This window comes from Mesocricetus auratus, unplaced genomic scaffold (assembly GCF_017639785.1).
Source record: "Mesocricetus auratus isolate SY011 unplaced genomic scaffold, BCM_Maur_2.0 Super-Scaffold_100004, whole genome shotgun sequence".
Taxonomy (NCBI): Eukaryota; Metazoa; Chordata; class Mammalia; order Rodentia; family Cricetidae; genus Mesocricetus; species Mesocricetus auratus.
In genome coordinates, this window is record NW_024429189.1 from 26,157,645 (window position 1) to 26,173,515 (window position 15,871).

The 15,871-nt window shown below is 41.3% G+C and overlaps 2 non-coding genes across 2 annotated transcripts; one reads left to right on the plus strand and one right to left on the minus strand.

The window, feature by feature from the left end:
- The first annotated feature begins 962 nt into the window (after positions 1–962).
- Positions 963–1,034, plus strand: Trnaa-cgc. The gene has a single exon. It is a non-coding gene; the product is annotated as a tRNA-Ala (tRNA).
- A 266-nt stretch (positions 1,035–1,300) lies between these two features.
- On the minus strand, positions 1,301–1,371 carry Trnag-gcc. Its single transcript has one exon. It is a non-coding gene; the product is annotated as a tRNA-Gly (tRNA).
- Positions 1,372–15,871: the final 14,500 nt, after the last annotated feature.

Consider the following 15,871-nt stretch of genomic DNA (forward strand, 5'->3'; position numbering starts at 1 on the left):
CCTTAGAATGGAATCAGTTTTAAATGCACCTAGAAGGGTCACACACCTCATTTCACTCAAAGCTAGCCAGCCCATCGAATCATCTAGCTTGCATCCAGCCACCTGGAACCTTAGGACTGAGGCACGATTAAGTCGGGGAAAGTTGAGGGCATTAAAACGGTTATATGTTTTTTTAAAAAATGGTTATATGTACATCAACTAGTGGCACGTATATTAGTCAATCGCATTGGTCCAAGGTGTAAATATCAAAGCTTTTAGTGAAAAAGCAACTAGAGCAGGTTCTAAGCCACCAAGAAGAGGGTAGCAAAAGAAGAGCAAATAGCAAAATCATTTTTCAACTGCAAGATTTGACCATAACCTCTATCTAAAGAATCTATGTGGATTTGGCCCCCCAAAAGGCAGAGCATCAGTGTTAAAGTCACTGGGTAAACCCGAGTTTTGATATGGTTTTCCTGAGACGTAGGGGGTTTCCAAAGATGCAGGATGCCCGGATAAATCTATACATCTTTTAAATACAGAGACAGGTCTCTTGGGTCACTTGAGTGTTGCCCGCAGCGGATTTGACCTCCTGCTAGAGGTCCAGGTCTGGAACTCAGCTAGGGTAAAAACTCAGCACCAATCCACAGGCCTCAGGATCTCCGGCGCCTGCGCAGTAGACGCAAGAAGTTGGGTTAGGGCAGGAACTGGGCGGGACCACTGGTGGTTCAAGGCTCCCGGCTCCTAGCAGACCCCGGCGACACCGGCATCGCTGACTCGGCAGGCGGCTAAACTTCAGCTGCCGGCTCGCTGCACAGGGCCGGCTCAGACGCACCAGGAACGCAGCCTGAATTGGCAGTACAAAGAAAGCAATATACCACAGAAACTTCTGCTAAAATAAAATCAGACAGACCCCCTGTTCTAGGCGATAGAGCAGCGCTTAGTTCACCGAATGAGTAAGCTTACTAAGAGAGTCTGGCAGGCTGGGGGATGTAGCTCAGTGGTAGAGCGCGCGCTTCGCATGTGTGAGGTCCCGGGTTCAATCCCCGGCATCTCCAAGCAGCCGTAGTGGGATTTCCTTTTTTTTTCCCCTCTGTGAATGGACTCTTACTATACCAACATTTTGCTCCCAACTAGAAGAGCTAAAAACAGAAACAAACAAAAAGGCCAAGAAAAAAAAATTATGAAAAACCGGCTTGTGATTGCTGGGGCAAAAAGTGAAACGTGAAGTTCGGGAATGAAGTTATTTTCCTCATTGATGCTAATAATTTTAGAAAAACGAAATTTGAGCAAAACGAGAATCACAAGGAAAGAAAAAAGAAACTGCATTGGCCGGGAATCGAACCCGGGCCTCCCGCGTGGCAGGCGAGAATTCTACCACTGAACCACCAATGCATGTACATGAAAGTGCCCTTCTCCTATACTATACTAGGATATATTTCTATATGAACCTTTAAGCTTGTTAATTGTGTGTTTATCCATCCAAAAATCAGGAAAAGGAGTAGAATTCTTTTGTTACTCTTGTTCAGTTTTTATCTCACTTACATACATTGTATTTGAAGACTTTTTTTTTTTTTTTACCAACCACAGGATTTAAAACCTGGAACAGAATTCTTAATTCAATGGCCACTGAATATTGGCAAAACATTAACATTTTAAAATTCTCACTGTTCTAACTTTTATTAAACTTTATAAGATTTTTGGTCTTTGGCAAAGGGCACAGTGAAGATTTTGTATTCTGTTTGGGATTACATGTTCATCAGCTATTTTCAAATAGTTTGCTCATATGTGTGTATACATATATATATGTGTAATATATGTATGTGCATATATGTACATATATATATTGCACCCCTTTTGGTCTCATCAGCTATTTTAAATGCTTAGACAAAATTACATGGTGGAAATGTTTAGGGATTATGAATAGGAATCAGGGATCAGAAACTTGGAGTTACTAGGAAAGTGTTGAACTGTCATGCCGCCCCCCACAGAACCGGGAGTCACTGCTACTCTAACCAAGTGACCTGGATTCTCTAAATGGTCCTGTTTCATTTGTGAAATGACTGAGTCAGTATCCCTTTCAACTCATAGGATGAGTTTGAACCTTCACTTGGTTTCCATGAAAAGGGGCGTTGCCGAAGACACAATCAGTACATATAAGGAAAATTAACAGAAAAAAAAATGAGTCCAATGTAAATGTGTTTGTAATTCACAGAAAACTGTGGATTTGGACATCATTGGCTTCTTTCTTTCGGAAGGAAAATTCCAACAATTTTGAAGGACCTTTGATTAGTCGAGGAAGATTCCAGGAAAAATAAATAAATAAAAAGAAGCTGCACTTGCAGTTATTGCATTCGGGGCATGGTGAGTATGTTGCAGGTGGACTTCACTTTAGTGAAGCAAATTGCTAGGGCTTTCCGGAAATGCCTGGTACCTGATCACTATTATGTCAACGTTCTAGGGCTTTCCGGAAATGCCTGGTACCTGATCACTATTATGTCAACGTTCTAGGGCTTTCCGGAAATGCCTGGCACCTGATCACTATTATGTCAACGTTCTAGGGCTTTCCAGAAATGACTGGCACCTGATCACTATTATGTCAACGTTCTAGGGCTTTCCGGAAATGCCTGGTACCTGATCACTATTATGTCAACGTTCTAGGGCTTTCCGGAAATGCCTGGTACCTGATCACTATTATGTCAACGTTCTAGGGCTTTCCGGAAATGCCTGGTACCTGATCACTATTATGTCAACATTCTAGGGCTTTCAGAAATGACTGGTACCTGATCACTATTATGTCAACGTGCTAGGGCTTTCCGGAAATGACTGGCACCTGATCACTATTATGTCAACGTTCTAGGGCTTTCCGGAAATGACTGGTACCTGATCACTATTATGTCAACGTTCTAGGGCTTTCCGGAAATGCCTGGTACCTGATCACTATTACGTCAACGTGCTAGGGCTTTCCGGAAATGCCTGGTACCTGATCACTATTATGTCAACGTTCTAGGGCTTTCCGGAAATGCCTGGTACCTGATCACTATTATGTCAACGTTCTAGGGCTTTCCGGAAATGCCTGGTACCTGATCACTATTATGTCAACGTTCTAGGGCTTTCCGGAAATGACTGGTACCTGATCACTATTATGTCAACGTTCTAGGGCTTTCCGGAAATGCCTGGTACCTGATCACTATTACGTCAACGTGCTAGGGCTTTCCGGAAATGACTGGTACTTGATCACTATTACGTCAACGTTCTAGGGCTTTGGCCACTGCCCAACCTGTCCACCTGAAATATTGCATTGGCACTCAGGATGTTATACATTCACAATAGTTGAGTGCAGATAGAGAAAGACCATAAACAGCCACTGAATTAATGTAAGCGTTTACACAATGAGATTGTTTCCAAGGAAGTTTGAGTATGAGGATGAACAGCAGAATTTGAAGGCAAATGAATTACAATATCATAAAGAGTGGAAGGTATAAGGTGTTAGGGAACTGGAAAATCTAAACTCCAATCTCTGAGAGAACAAGCAAGGTCAAACCATTTTACTTTGAATGTAGTTTGTTCTTTGAAATGAGAGAAGTGGGTTAGAAATGTGGTTTAAAATATCACCGTGGAAAGAACCTGACCTTCCTTCCAGTGCTGTTCCAGGCCAGCGAGGAAAGCCATTGCCTCCTTGTCCTGCACCTCGATTTACCAGATCATTTTCAGTCACTTTGAGACTACAGCTGGGGATCATAACATTAAGCAAAGTAAGCCAGATGCAGGAAGACAAATATATTGTAACAAGTGCAGATTTACTGTGTGTGTATGTGTGTGTATGCAAAGTGCATTATTCACATGTGAAATGTCATTAATTGAAGCCCATTGTTTTGTTTTTGTTTTTTTAATGAAAAGCTGGGGGTAATGGCACGCCTATAATCCCAGCACTTAGAACCCTGAAGCAGAGGTATTGCCTCAAATTCAAGGCCAGTGTAGCCTCCCGAGTAAAAGGAAAAAAGAAAGGAATTACGAGAAGGCGTCTGTGACCATAGCAGTGGTTAAAGAGAAATGTGATGATTCAAGAGCTGATGGGTAGAAAATTGAGAACATAGCCCTGGGGCGTGTGAGCAGTGAGTGGGATCCAGAGAAGAACCAGAAATACTGCAGTGGGCAGTGATTTTGCTATCTGTGTGATCAAGCATGCAAAGTTCACAAGGCTGGCCGGCTGTGTCTGAGCATGGGCACAATAACACCTTGTCTCCCCTGGCCTGCTCTCTGATTCATAGAGACTGTCCCCACTAAGACTGAAAGAGAGGAAGAGAAAGCACCGGAGTGGCATGAAATTGTGAAACATTACACAATGTCTTTGGGCTTATGATGCAGCAGAACTAGCTTTGGGTGCTTGCTCAAGGTACCAAATCCAAAGATGGAGTTGATTTGGCTTGGAAACGCAGTTGGGCTTAGGCCGTCTGAAGGAAGTAAGCCATTAAGAAATAGAAGTAGTATAATACAGTCAGCAAAGCAAATTTTTTCTCTCTTTCTTTCTTCTTTCTTTCTTTCTTTCTTTTTTTTTTTTTTAGCTGTGAGTGATTGTATTGATTTAATACACGCGGCTTATTTCTGTCCCAGGTTAAAAACTAGCCCTGGGGAAATGGAGGAGCCTGTCATTTGGATTGCCCTTTACTGGCTGGGAATTAAATCATTACTTATTCCATTTTAGAATCACAAGTAGTACCCTAAGGCCTACTTTCCTAAGGATGAAAATCGGGGCATGGAAATGAAGAAGCCAGGTATAATTCTCACGTCCAGATGTGAGGATGTGGCAGTGTTTCCTGGAAGGCAGTCTTCAAGAGTCATCTGTTTGCATTTTCCAGTTCTCAGGCAGGCATGCCCAATTAGTCAGCAAGTCTGAGTGTTCCATCTTAAAAGGAAGCAGAATTCTGCTCTTCCTCCTCATATCGGTCTCTCCTACTTGGTGTAGATGACAATTATCGCCTTACCCCCTAGACTGAGACTTCCGCAAGTCCTTTTCTGTGGTCCATGCAGCTACTAGTTGAATTGTCTCTCTCCCCTTACCTATTCCTCTCTCTTCTCCCATCCCTTCCTTCCTTAATTTTTGAATGTTCCTTTATTATTGATTCTGACACTGAATTTGTTTCAAAGCCCTACAGAGTGTGGAATGGAGATGAGAGTATAAATTTATCACCCTTCTGATTCCTGTTTTTTGGGGGTGGGCAGCATGTATTTAAAGAGTCTCAGTGGCCACGTGACCACCACCATCTATTGGCAGAAACGAAAGGAGCCTGTCTTACCAACAGCTCTCTTCCTAAGTCATCCTGTGTCTAAAGTGTACACACACACATCTGTACATTAAGCAACTCACGCCTATGATTCAAAATTCACCTGAAAGCATAGTCATTGAAAAGCGGTCTTTGTCCCACCTCATCTCAGGAGGTACAAGTATCTCATTTACTTTAAAGCAGAGGTGGTACATGGCATACATAACATAATATACATGGCTGTAGTCACAAGCTTTGCTTTTTTTCCAGGAAAAAATAAACTCATCTTAGAAAAATTTGCCTTAACATAGGCAGTTAGAATTTACAGAGACAAGGAGCTTTGTGTACATCTTTTAACTGTCTTTTTATAGGTTAGGAATTAAGACATTAATTTTTCCATTTGTCATTTGCAAGTAGTATCCTAAGGCCAAGTTTCCTAAAGATTAGAAGCAAAGAATGCTTTGCGGCTGCAATCCTAAAATGTGTGAAGACGGTGGGGGTAGTGTGGGGTAGTGCATTTCATAGAGCATCCCTTCAGACTGGTCCTCAGCAGAGGATGATCATGATGCTCCTGATACTGTGCAGTGGGAACAATGCCGCAGTCAACACTTTGAACTAGTACCATGATTATAACATCTGCAGAATAAATTCCTGCAAGCAAAATTGCTGGGGGGAAAGCTATTTATTTTTCAAACAGAGTATCACTGCATAGCCCTGTCTGACCTTGAACTCACAGAGATCTGCTTGCCTCTGCCTCCTAGGTGCTAAGATTATGCTAGGACTAATCTGGATACCCAATGCAGAATTACATCTCAGAGAGACCTCTTTTTTCCCACATTTGTAACATTTCATTGTACTAGCCATCCTGGCTTATATTCTATTACTATAATAAACAACATGCCAAAAAGCAGCTTGGGGAGGAAAGGCTTTATCTCAAATTACTGTCTCTAGCCCATCATGAAGGGAAGTCAGAGTCAAAACTCCAGACAAAAACCTAGAAATGGGAACTGAGACAGAGGCCATGGAAGAAGGCTGCTTACTGGCTTGCATTAGGCTAGTGTTTAGCTACTTTTCTTCTAACTCACAGGACCACAGACTGAAGGATGGCATCAATCGCAGTGGACTGGCTCCTCCCAGTCAACCAACAATTCAGGAAAATGCTACGCCAGCATGCTTATAGGCTACCATGATGAAAGTGTCACCTCAATTGAGGCTCCTTCCTCCCAGGTGACTCTAGTTTGTGTTGAGTTGACATAAATCAACTAGCACATTAATCTTTCATTCCCAAACTGCAGTGGTTTCTAATTTTGACTATTTTTACTAGATTCAAAGGGGGAGTTTCATGAATGTGTAACATATGAGGTTAGGCAAGGCTTTGAACTTTTAATTCTCTTCTGTTGCCACGTTGCAGTTTTCAATATTAAAACAGATCTCTGTGTTTTCACCTTGCTAAGAACCATACAAATTTGGTGGGCCAGTCCTGGGTACATTCTCCAGACTGCTCAAGTACCACTCTCCTTTTCCAGTCACAGCATCCATTCTTGGTTCCATCCCTCATGCTCCCAATGCGGTAGTTTTATTTGTGGGAACTACCTCAGTGTCTTGTGGGAGAGTGAGAAAGTGAATCATAATGTTTACCATGGACTTGTCCCTAGTTCTTTGTATATATCCTAGAGCCACATGAGAATTTTCAAAAATATTATGCAGTAAACAATATGCACTATGAAATGAGATACAACACTACAGTTGGCAGAAGTTTAAAACCATTCACAAAAAAATAGTATATGCTTTTCTATATCACACATAAACAAATAGGATGTGTGCTATTACCCACAAAGATAGCTTCTGGGGAGGCAAAGGAAATGTAATAAAGACATGAGAAAAAGTAATAAATAATTGGGCCTGGCGGTGCTTGCCTTTATTCCCAACACTCAGGAAGCAGGGCCAGACAGAGTTCTGTATGTTTGAGATTTGTCTATCCACATAGTGAGTTCCAAGCCAGCTAGAGCAAACAAATAATGCACACAACTCCCACACAAAGTAAGAGAGACTATGGCCTCAAGATAATAACTTATCATCAACAGGGGTGCCACTAAGCTACCTTCTGTGTGCAATGAATGGGTTCCCCCAATAGAAGAAAAATGATCAAAATAAAAATAAATGCATTGTATGGACTGACTTTGTGGAGTCCATTCCCTATGGTGGGACCTTTCTCAGCCTTGATACAGAGAGGAGGGCCTTGGTCCTGACTCTACTTTGGTATACCAGACTTTGTTGACTCACCAAAGAAGGACTTACCCCTCTGACCAGTAGACACGGAGGGGTAGGGGAGAAGGACAGAGGGATAGGAGAAGGTGAGGGAGGGGGAACTAGGGTTAGTATGTAAAATGGAAAAAATTAAATAAAAAATAATACTGGAAAAAAATAAATGCATTGTGATAATCGTTAGTGTCAGCTTGACCAGATGTAGAATTTCCCAGAAGCCATACCTCTTAGAAGTATCTGAACATCTTTGCAGAGAGGTTTGGCTAAGCATGAAAAACAGCCCCTGAATGTGTGTTGCACTGTGCAGGGGGCTGGCATACCAGACAGAATGCACGAGGCAAAGGGAGAAAGCAGGCTGAGGGCAGCTCGGCCTTCTCTGTGCCTCCTGACCCCACAGGTACTAGGAGACCCTGCCAGCTTTCCTGCAGCTGTGCCTGCCCCAGCACCAGATACCCACAAGCCGTGAGGCCAGAAACCTTCCGTCGGGTTCTGTCACCAAGTATTTTGTCACACTTTAAGAATAAAATAATTAATGCGTAATATAGCACAATCCGCTATTGGAGGACCCTGTGTTCTACTATGTTCTGGCTTTTGTGCTAATCTTCTGGGGCATCTGTGTATTCACAGAGTTTTGTTGATGTTCCCTTTTCCTAAGCTTAAGCAATAGTTTGGGTACCTGTCAAAACTGAGCTCTTAAATATTTACTGCTTGCATTTTGTTGCTGTTGCCCTCATCTTCCTAACACATTGCCCTTGTGGTCAAAGGTCCTTTCATTTGTGTCTCTTTCAAGACAAGGTCTTTGGGTACAGCTGACACCACCATCAAGATTCTCCTGACTCCACAGCGCTTGGCTACCGGTTCACAAAGACAGGCACAGATAGTAATGCTATCTGGATGTTTACTTGCTTGACTCCCTTTCTATAACTGCTAATGCAATATTGATGTGATGTCTGTCTGGCCAACATTGTCAATTGAATATATACAGTCACCTGTCAATATTCATCAATATGCAATAACAATCAACCCTTTGATAGAAAAAGCACAAAATGAAAAGGAAACCATAAAACAGATTCCCTTTCACAGCTCATAGGGGGAAGCACATATACCAACACCTTGGTCTTCAATCTGGCCTCCAGAATCAAGGTGATGAATATTGCACTTTAAGCCCCACAATTACCAAGTAATGTGCCAGGTTGTGAAAGAAAGGAGACAACCAAGTAGGAGGCGGCTGTAGGCTTAAACCTTTGACTATACAGAGACTATTGTATTTATTAATAACATTAGCTTTGTCCTTTCAATTATTGATTAAATCAGTTCCTCAAATTAAACGGTTCTCTGAAACCAAAAGTGATAAAGTATTTAATAGCAATAGCCAGGATAGGGGATTGAACTGTGTGTGTGTGTGTGTGTGTGTGTGTGTGTGTGTGTGTGTGTGTGTGTACACTATGTGAGTGCAGGGGTCTGCAAAGGTTGGAGGAGGGCTTCATTTGACCCCACAGATATGGACTTATGCAGGTTCCTAGCTGCCACCTGGGCACTGAGAATTGAACGGGCTCCTCTACAAGAGCAGCAAACACTCTCAGTAGCTGAGTCATTACTCTCAGGACTGAATGACCAGATTTATTTCTAATAATATCCTGGCCACTACTTATGCTGGGGAACACAGGTCCTGCAGATCCAAAGCTGCAGGATCTCCATGACATAGAACAATATCCAAGAGAAGTCCCGGTATTGTAGAAACCAAAGGCCTTGAACCAGACCAATGACTCCTAACACTTGAAAGTAAAGATATATGGACTAAAGGGTTATATGACCCACTGTGTGTCACACTACAACTTCAAGGACACATCTCTCTCTCTCTCTCTCTCTCTCTCTCTCTCTCTCTCTTCTGTCACGCCTTTCCTTCTTTCTTCTTTCTTTTCTCTTAAATTTTCTTTTCTAGGGGGAGAGATTACAAGGGCAGAGGACAGATATGAAGGGACAGAGAAATGAATGGCATCAAGATGCATGATATGAAAAACACAAAGATTAAATTAAAAAGTTTTTAAAGAGAATAAGAGGAAATTTTTGAAAATTGTTTTTCTATGTAGTTTATGAATTATTTTCCACTTTTGGATAAGTGGAAGTAAACTTATTTGTCTGGCACAATAATTTTCAGGCTTCCATGATACCTTAATTATAACTGCCAATGTTGCACTGGTCAGTATGTAGAAGCATTGAAAGTGAAAATAGCATGAATGAAGAGTTTATGGAAAAGACACTCGACTTTTTGATGTTGCAGTCACACACATGACACCAGTCTGTAAAAGTATGATCATGCCCAATAATAAAGATGAGAATGATGTTTTGATTTTAAAAAAAGGAAAAGAAAGGGAAGAATAATATCCTGGTTAATAGAGATGTAATTTAAGAAAGTTTACTAAATATTTTGAATTATTTCACAAGGCTCTAGTACCCTGTTTTTGGAGGAAGGTTCTCAAATAAAATAATTTGATAAACACTTTGTAAAAATATCCTTTCTAATCCCCAGTACCACAAACTAAATGAATAAACAATGAAAAGGGAAAACAATAACTGTCCCAAATAAGTTTCCCTAATAATTTCTACTGTAAATGTTACAATTTTAGTTTAATGTTTGTGTAGGGTTCAGGGAGAAGCAAGTGAAATCAGTTGGTGAAAGGGGTTACAACCATAAAAATTACAAATACAAAATGCAAAATGCCTGGAACTTTAGGGAGGGCATGAAGTATTTTTATTTGCACCATCAGTCTTAGAGATATGGTGCAAAATCTATGTATGTATGCTTTGCTCATTAATCATCTTGATTTTTAAATTTTGTAATTTGGTTGTGCATGTGCACACACACACACACACACACATATATACACACATATGTATTGACTCTGACACCCCCACCCTAAAAATAAAAAAGGTAACATGGAGGAGAACTACATAAGGGGTGTGTGGGAATGAGGCAGATGAGAGGTAGACCTCCTGCAGTGCTCACCTTTATATGGCTTTTAATTTTGGACCATTTAAAAATATTGCAATGATAAAATTTAATAGAAATTGATGTAGAAAGCAAGCTCTAAATTTTGAGTACAAACAGAAACCAGAGTTCGGTGATATAATAAAATATAATGGTAAATATGCAAAAGAATAAGCTTAACTAACATGACAGTACTTTAGCTGCTTTCAGGGCTTGATCTAAGAAAAAAAATTGCCAAGCAAGTGATGGCCAGTGCTAGACAGTGGAGCTAAGACAGCTTCCTGATGCCAGCCTAGAAGACTCTCTTAAGGAAAATAAAAATGCGAAGAGGCCTCAGGCTTTCTGGGGTGCTTTGATTGAGATGCCCTTTATATTCAGTGGCCTTTGACTACTTGGTCCCCAATTGGTGACCTTATGGATAGGTTTAGGAAGTGTGGATTTGCTAGAGGAAGTATGTCACTGGAGGGTGGCCTCTGAGGTTTCAAAAGCCATGGGTCATTTCCAGTTTGCTCTCTCTGATTCCTGTTTTCAGTTTAAGAATTCAAGCTTTCAGCTGCTCCAGGCAGCTACTGGATGATGCCCCCATTATTATGGAACTTCATCCAGTGGAACTGTAAGCCCAAAACAAACCCTTCCTTCTATAATGCCTTGGCTACCGTATTTTATCACAGAAATAGAAACGTAGCCAAGGCAGTGACAATGGGATACAGGGGTGTTGTGTTGTACCTTGCTTCTCACTTTGGAAAGGGAGATTTAAAATTGTGGACTGGGTAGAAGCTGAAGATGTAGCTCGCTGGTTGGGTGTGGCTATATTGTATAAGCTCTGATTTCTAGCTTCAGAACCAAGGGCAAAAGGATGAAAGAACTTGGGACTACGTGTTAATGACTTTAAATGGGAAATTATTAGTATAAAATCAAAGCTAAGAAAAATTTCCAGAGTCTTGGAAGAAGGTTCAGTCCATAAAGTAGGCATGAAGACCTGAGTTGAGATTCCTAGCACACGTTTTAAAAGAGAAAGGAAGGAAGGAAGGAAGGAAGGAAGGAAGGAAGGAAGGAAGGAAGGAAGGAAGGAAGGAAGGAAGGAGAGAAGGAGAGGAGAGTGGAGAGGAGGGAGGGTGGGCAGGCAGGCAGGCAGGCAAGCCACACCTCTAATTCTAGTTCTGAAGAGAGAGAGACACACACAGGATCTGCAGCATGGTCAATAAAGATGAATTGATGAGCTCCAGGTTCAGTGAGAGACTCTTTCAAAGAAATAAGGATTGAGGCTGGAGAGAAAACTCAGTGATTAAGATCACTTGCTGTTATTACAGAGGATCCATGTTCTGTTCCCAGTGCCCACATCAGAGATCCAACACCTGCTTTCAACACCTACTTCTGACCTTTGAGGGCATCTGCAGGCAGGCAGACAGACAGACAGATAGGCGCACGCACACACACACACACACACACACACACACACACATTTCAGAGATGAGAATTTAGCTCTAACATTTATGTATGCACAAAACCCAGTGTTCAATTAAACACAGCAAAAGGAAGAAAAAACAGCACCAACATGGTCTAGTTAGTAAGTTCCAAGCTAGCTAAGGCTACATAGTAAGGTGCTATCTCAAAGAACAAACAAACAAGCAAAAAGAAAAAAACCCTAATGTTCTTCAAGGAGGTATAGAATTCCAAAATACTACTGCCGTATCCCCACTCTAAGAATCTATATTATAGAACTAACAGACATAAAAATAAAACCCAGGCATAGCAGCACACAACTGTAAATCCAGTACTTTGGAGACTGAAATGGGATGGGGTGGGCACAGGATCACAAGTTCAAGTCAGCCTGGGTGTGCGTGAGTTTCAGATAGCATGGATTATATTTAAAAACAGAATAATTGGTCATCAAGATAGCTTGGGGATGCTGGGTGGTGGCGGCTCATGCCTTTAATTCCAGCACTCAGGAGGCAGAGGCAAATGGATCTCTGTGAGTTCAAGGCCAGCCTGGTCTGGTTCCAAGACAGCCAGGGATACACAAAGAAGCCCTGTCTCAAAAAGTAAAAAAAAAAACAAAAAACAAAAAACAAAAACAAAAAACAAAAAAACATATTCTGTGAAGTGTTTGAGTGCTTTCTCCTTGTGGGCTTTAGGGGCATCACCTAGTTCATTCAGTTATCAAGGTTTTTCTCTGACTCAGACTTCCTGAGTAACAGTGCTTACATAAATTGGTTGAGAAATCTGGTAACCCTTTGAAACTTATACTAGCAAATGTAGTCTAAGTCTATCCATCAGACTTAGAAAGTGGTCAAGAAATGGTCAAGAGCACAGGATCTAGCTGGATATTGTGGCTCTCTTCTGTAATCCCAACCAGAAAGGCTAAGGCAGAAGGATTGCCATGGGTTCAAGGCCAGCATGTGTTGAAGGGTGAGTTCTGGGTCAGCTTGGAGCAGAGTGAGAGAGACCCTTTCTCAACAGCCAAACAAGCACAGAACAGTCCTGTTGAGCTGCCCAAGTTTAATCCTGTCTTCATTTCTGACTGGTTCTATAATGCTGAGCAGGGTAGTTAGCAACTCTGTCTCAGTGTCCTCCGTGGTATAATGACATACAATCGTATTGTCTTCACAGGTCATGAGAAGAAAATGAGCTAACGCATATAAAGCTCTCCTATGGTGTCGAGTACCTGATAAGCTCAGGGCAGTAAATGTTAGCTGTTATAGCAGTAATTGAGAGGCAATGCAAGGCTGTCTGTTTGTAACAAGTAGAAGGCCAACTTGGCAGCCACAAAGCTGGTGCTTCTCTATTCATAACTTCCATGTATTCTTTTGGGGATGTCACTTAGGGTTTTGATTGCTGCGGTAAAACGCCATAACCAAAAGCAACTTAGCAAGGAAAGGATTTATCTCACTTATACTTCCGCATCACAATCTGTCAAGGAAGGACGTCAGGGCAGGGACTCAGAGCAAAAATCTGGAGGCAGACACTGAAGCAGAGGCCATGGAGGAGTGCTTTTTACAGGCTTGTTCTCCATGGCTTGCTCAGCCTGCTTTCTTACAGCACCCAAGAGCACCAGCTCAAGGATGGCACCAGTCAGTGAGCTCTGTCCCCTCGTGTCAATTATCAGTGAAGAACATGGACCACAGGCTTGCCCACAGGCCGTTTTGTGGGGCATTTTCGCAACTAAGGCTCTCTCTTTTCAGGACAGATAGTGGCAGCGCTGGATATAGTGGCACAGGCCTTTAATCCCAGCACCCAGGAAGCAAGAGGATCTCTGTGAGTTTGGGCCAGCCTGGTCTACAGATCAAGTTCTAGGATAGCCAGGTCTGTTACATAGAGAAACACTGTCCCGAAAAACAAACAAACAAAAGGTTCCCTTTTTCAAATAACTGTGGCATGTGTCAACTTGACACACAGGGGTTATTTTAGAAGGGTGGTAGCAGAAGTAATAGCCATGTTGGGCCTTCAGGATATCTGTATGATCATAGAGTACTTGTATAAGCATTTTGCTTTGCAAAAACTTGATATGAGGGCTGGGAAGACGGCTTCATAGTTGTGGGAACCTAGCACCCACACCAGACAGGCATGTGACCTGTAACTCAGTTCTAGAGATCCACTGTTCTTTTTTTGGACTCTGTGGGAGCACACACACACACACACACACACACACACACACACGGTGCACAGACACGCATACAGACACTTTGATAAATAATAAATAAAAGCTGGTGTGACAGACGGCACTTGAGTCACGAAGCATCTGAGACTAAGAGGTGGAGGCAAGGTTTCAAAGAGGCCTGACACAAAGGCTTTTTAATCTTTTAGATTTCTTAATCTTCTATAGGAAAATGACAAAGTGCAATACAATTACTGAATCAGCAGAGTATGCAATTTGACTTAGTTTATTTCAAAATTCAGTCACTCCTGTATATTAGATTTTAAAGGAGTGCTGTAAGTGTACTTGTGGACAAAGCTTGATTTTTCTTAATTAATTGATTAATTAATAAATATTCCAGTTTTATTTATTTGTTTGCTTGTAGGCAGAGCTCACTACATAGCCCAGAACAGCCTTGAATTGGTGGCAATCTTCCCACATTAGACACACACACACACACACACAGACACTCATGTCCAGTGCTGGAATCAAAGGCGTGTTTCACCATAATTCGCTAAATTTCCTTAATAGCAAAGAATAGGTCTTAAAGTCATTTCAAGTTTATAATACAAAGCAGTATGTCATCAATCTATTCTCATTTGAATATTCCAAATGAAATTGCTTTCAGACTTGCTATTTTAAAACCAACTATCATTGTTAAGCATAAATAACATGCACACGACTACCAACCTGTCTTCCTCATTCTTCAAATTTGTTATGAACTGGAAGTTAGGCCTAACCATTCTGTAATAATTGATGCTGAAGTCCACGGAGAAAGAATGGATGTGAGGTCAAACATTCACATTAAAATGTAAAGGATAGTCTATTATCTGAAAGTATTCATAATGATCCCCACAGATACATCTAAATGTATTTCTATCCTAAGAAATATATGGAAACTGAATAGCTTTTATATTCACATGTTTTATGGAAAAGGCATGAACCAAATGATCCCCAGTCACTTTCTAGCTCTCCAAGCCTGAGACATTCCAGTAGCTTTACCAGAGACTTATCAGCACAGAATGCCATAAAAAGGCAACCTCTTACATTCAAAATGAGCTCTAAGAATTGTCAAAGGTTATTTAGTACTAACCTTCCTTTATGAGCAGTCATATTTTAAATGATTATATTCATGCCATTTACACTTTAAAATGTGGGATATCATCAATTGCTTCTTATGCGGTCTAAGTAATGACAGACCAGAAGGGACAAACCCTCAACACAAGTTGTATATGAAGATGTTACACACCATTCAATCATATCCAAGAGTTATGTTAATGTACTCTTGTTTCTTCTGCCTTCTAGATAATAAAATGGCACCATGTACAGCTGTGAACAAGTGGAACAAGGAGGACATCTAAAACAAGTTCTACTTTTCACTGACTACTGCAGTTACCCATTAAATATTTTGTTAGAGGATTCCATGTTTCATTCTCTAATCACCAATGATACATCAAAGAACACAGACAATGCTTTCCCCACACTAACATTCCAATATTGGAGATGGACAGTAAACATAATATAACCACATTTGCAAAATGACAAATGGTAAAAGGATTTATTTAAAATAAACCCAGTGAGCTTGAGAGATGACTCAGCGGTTAAGAGTGCTTGTTACTCTTGTAGAGGACTCAGGTTCAAGTCTCAAAACCCATATGGTGGGTGGCTCAAAACCTTCTATAACCCCAGTTCCAGGGAACCCAACAGGCACACATGTGGTACATATAAATGCATGCAGACAGA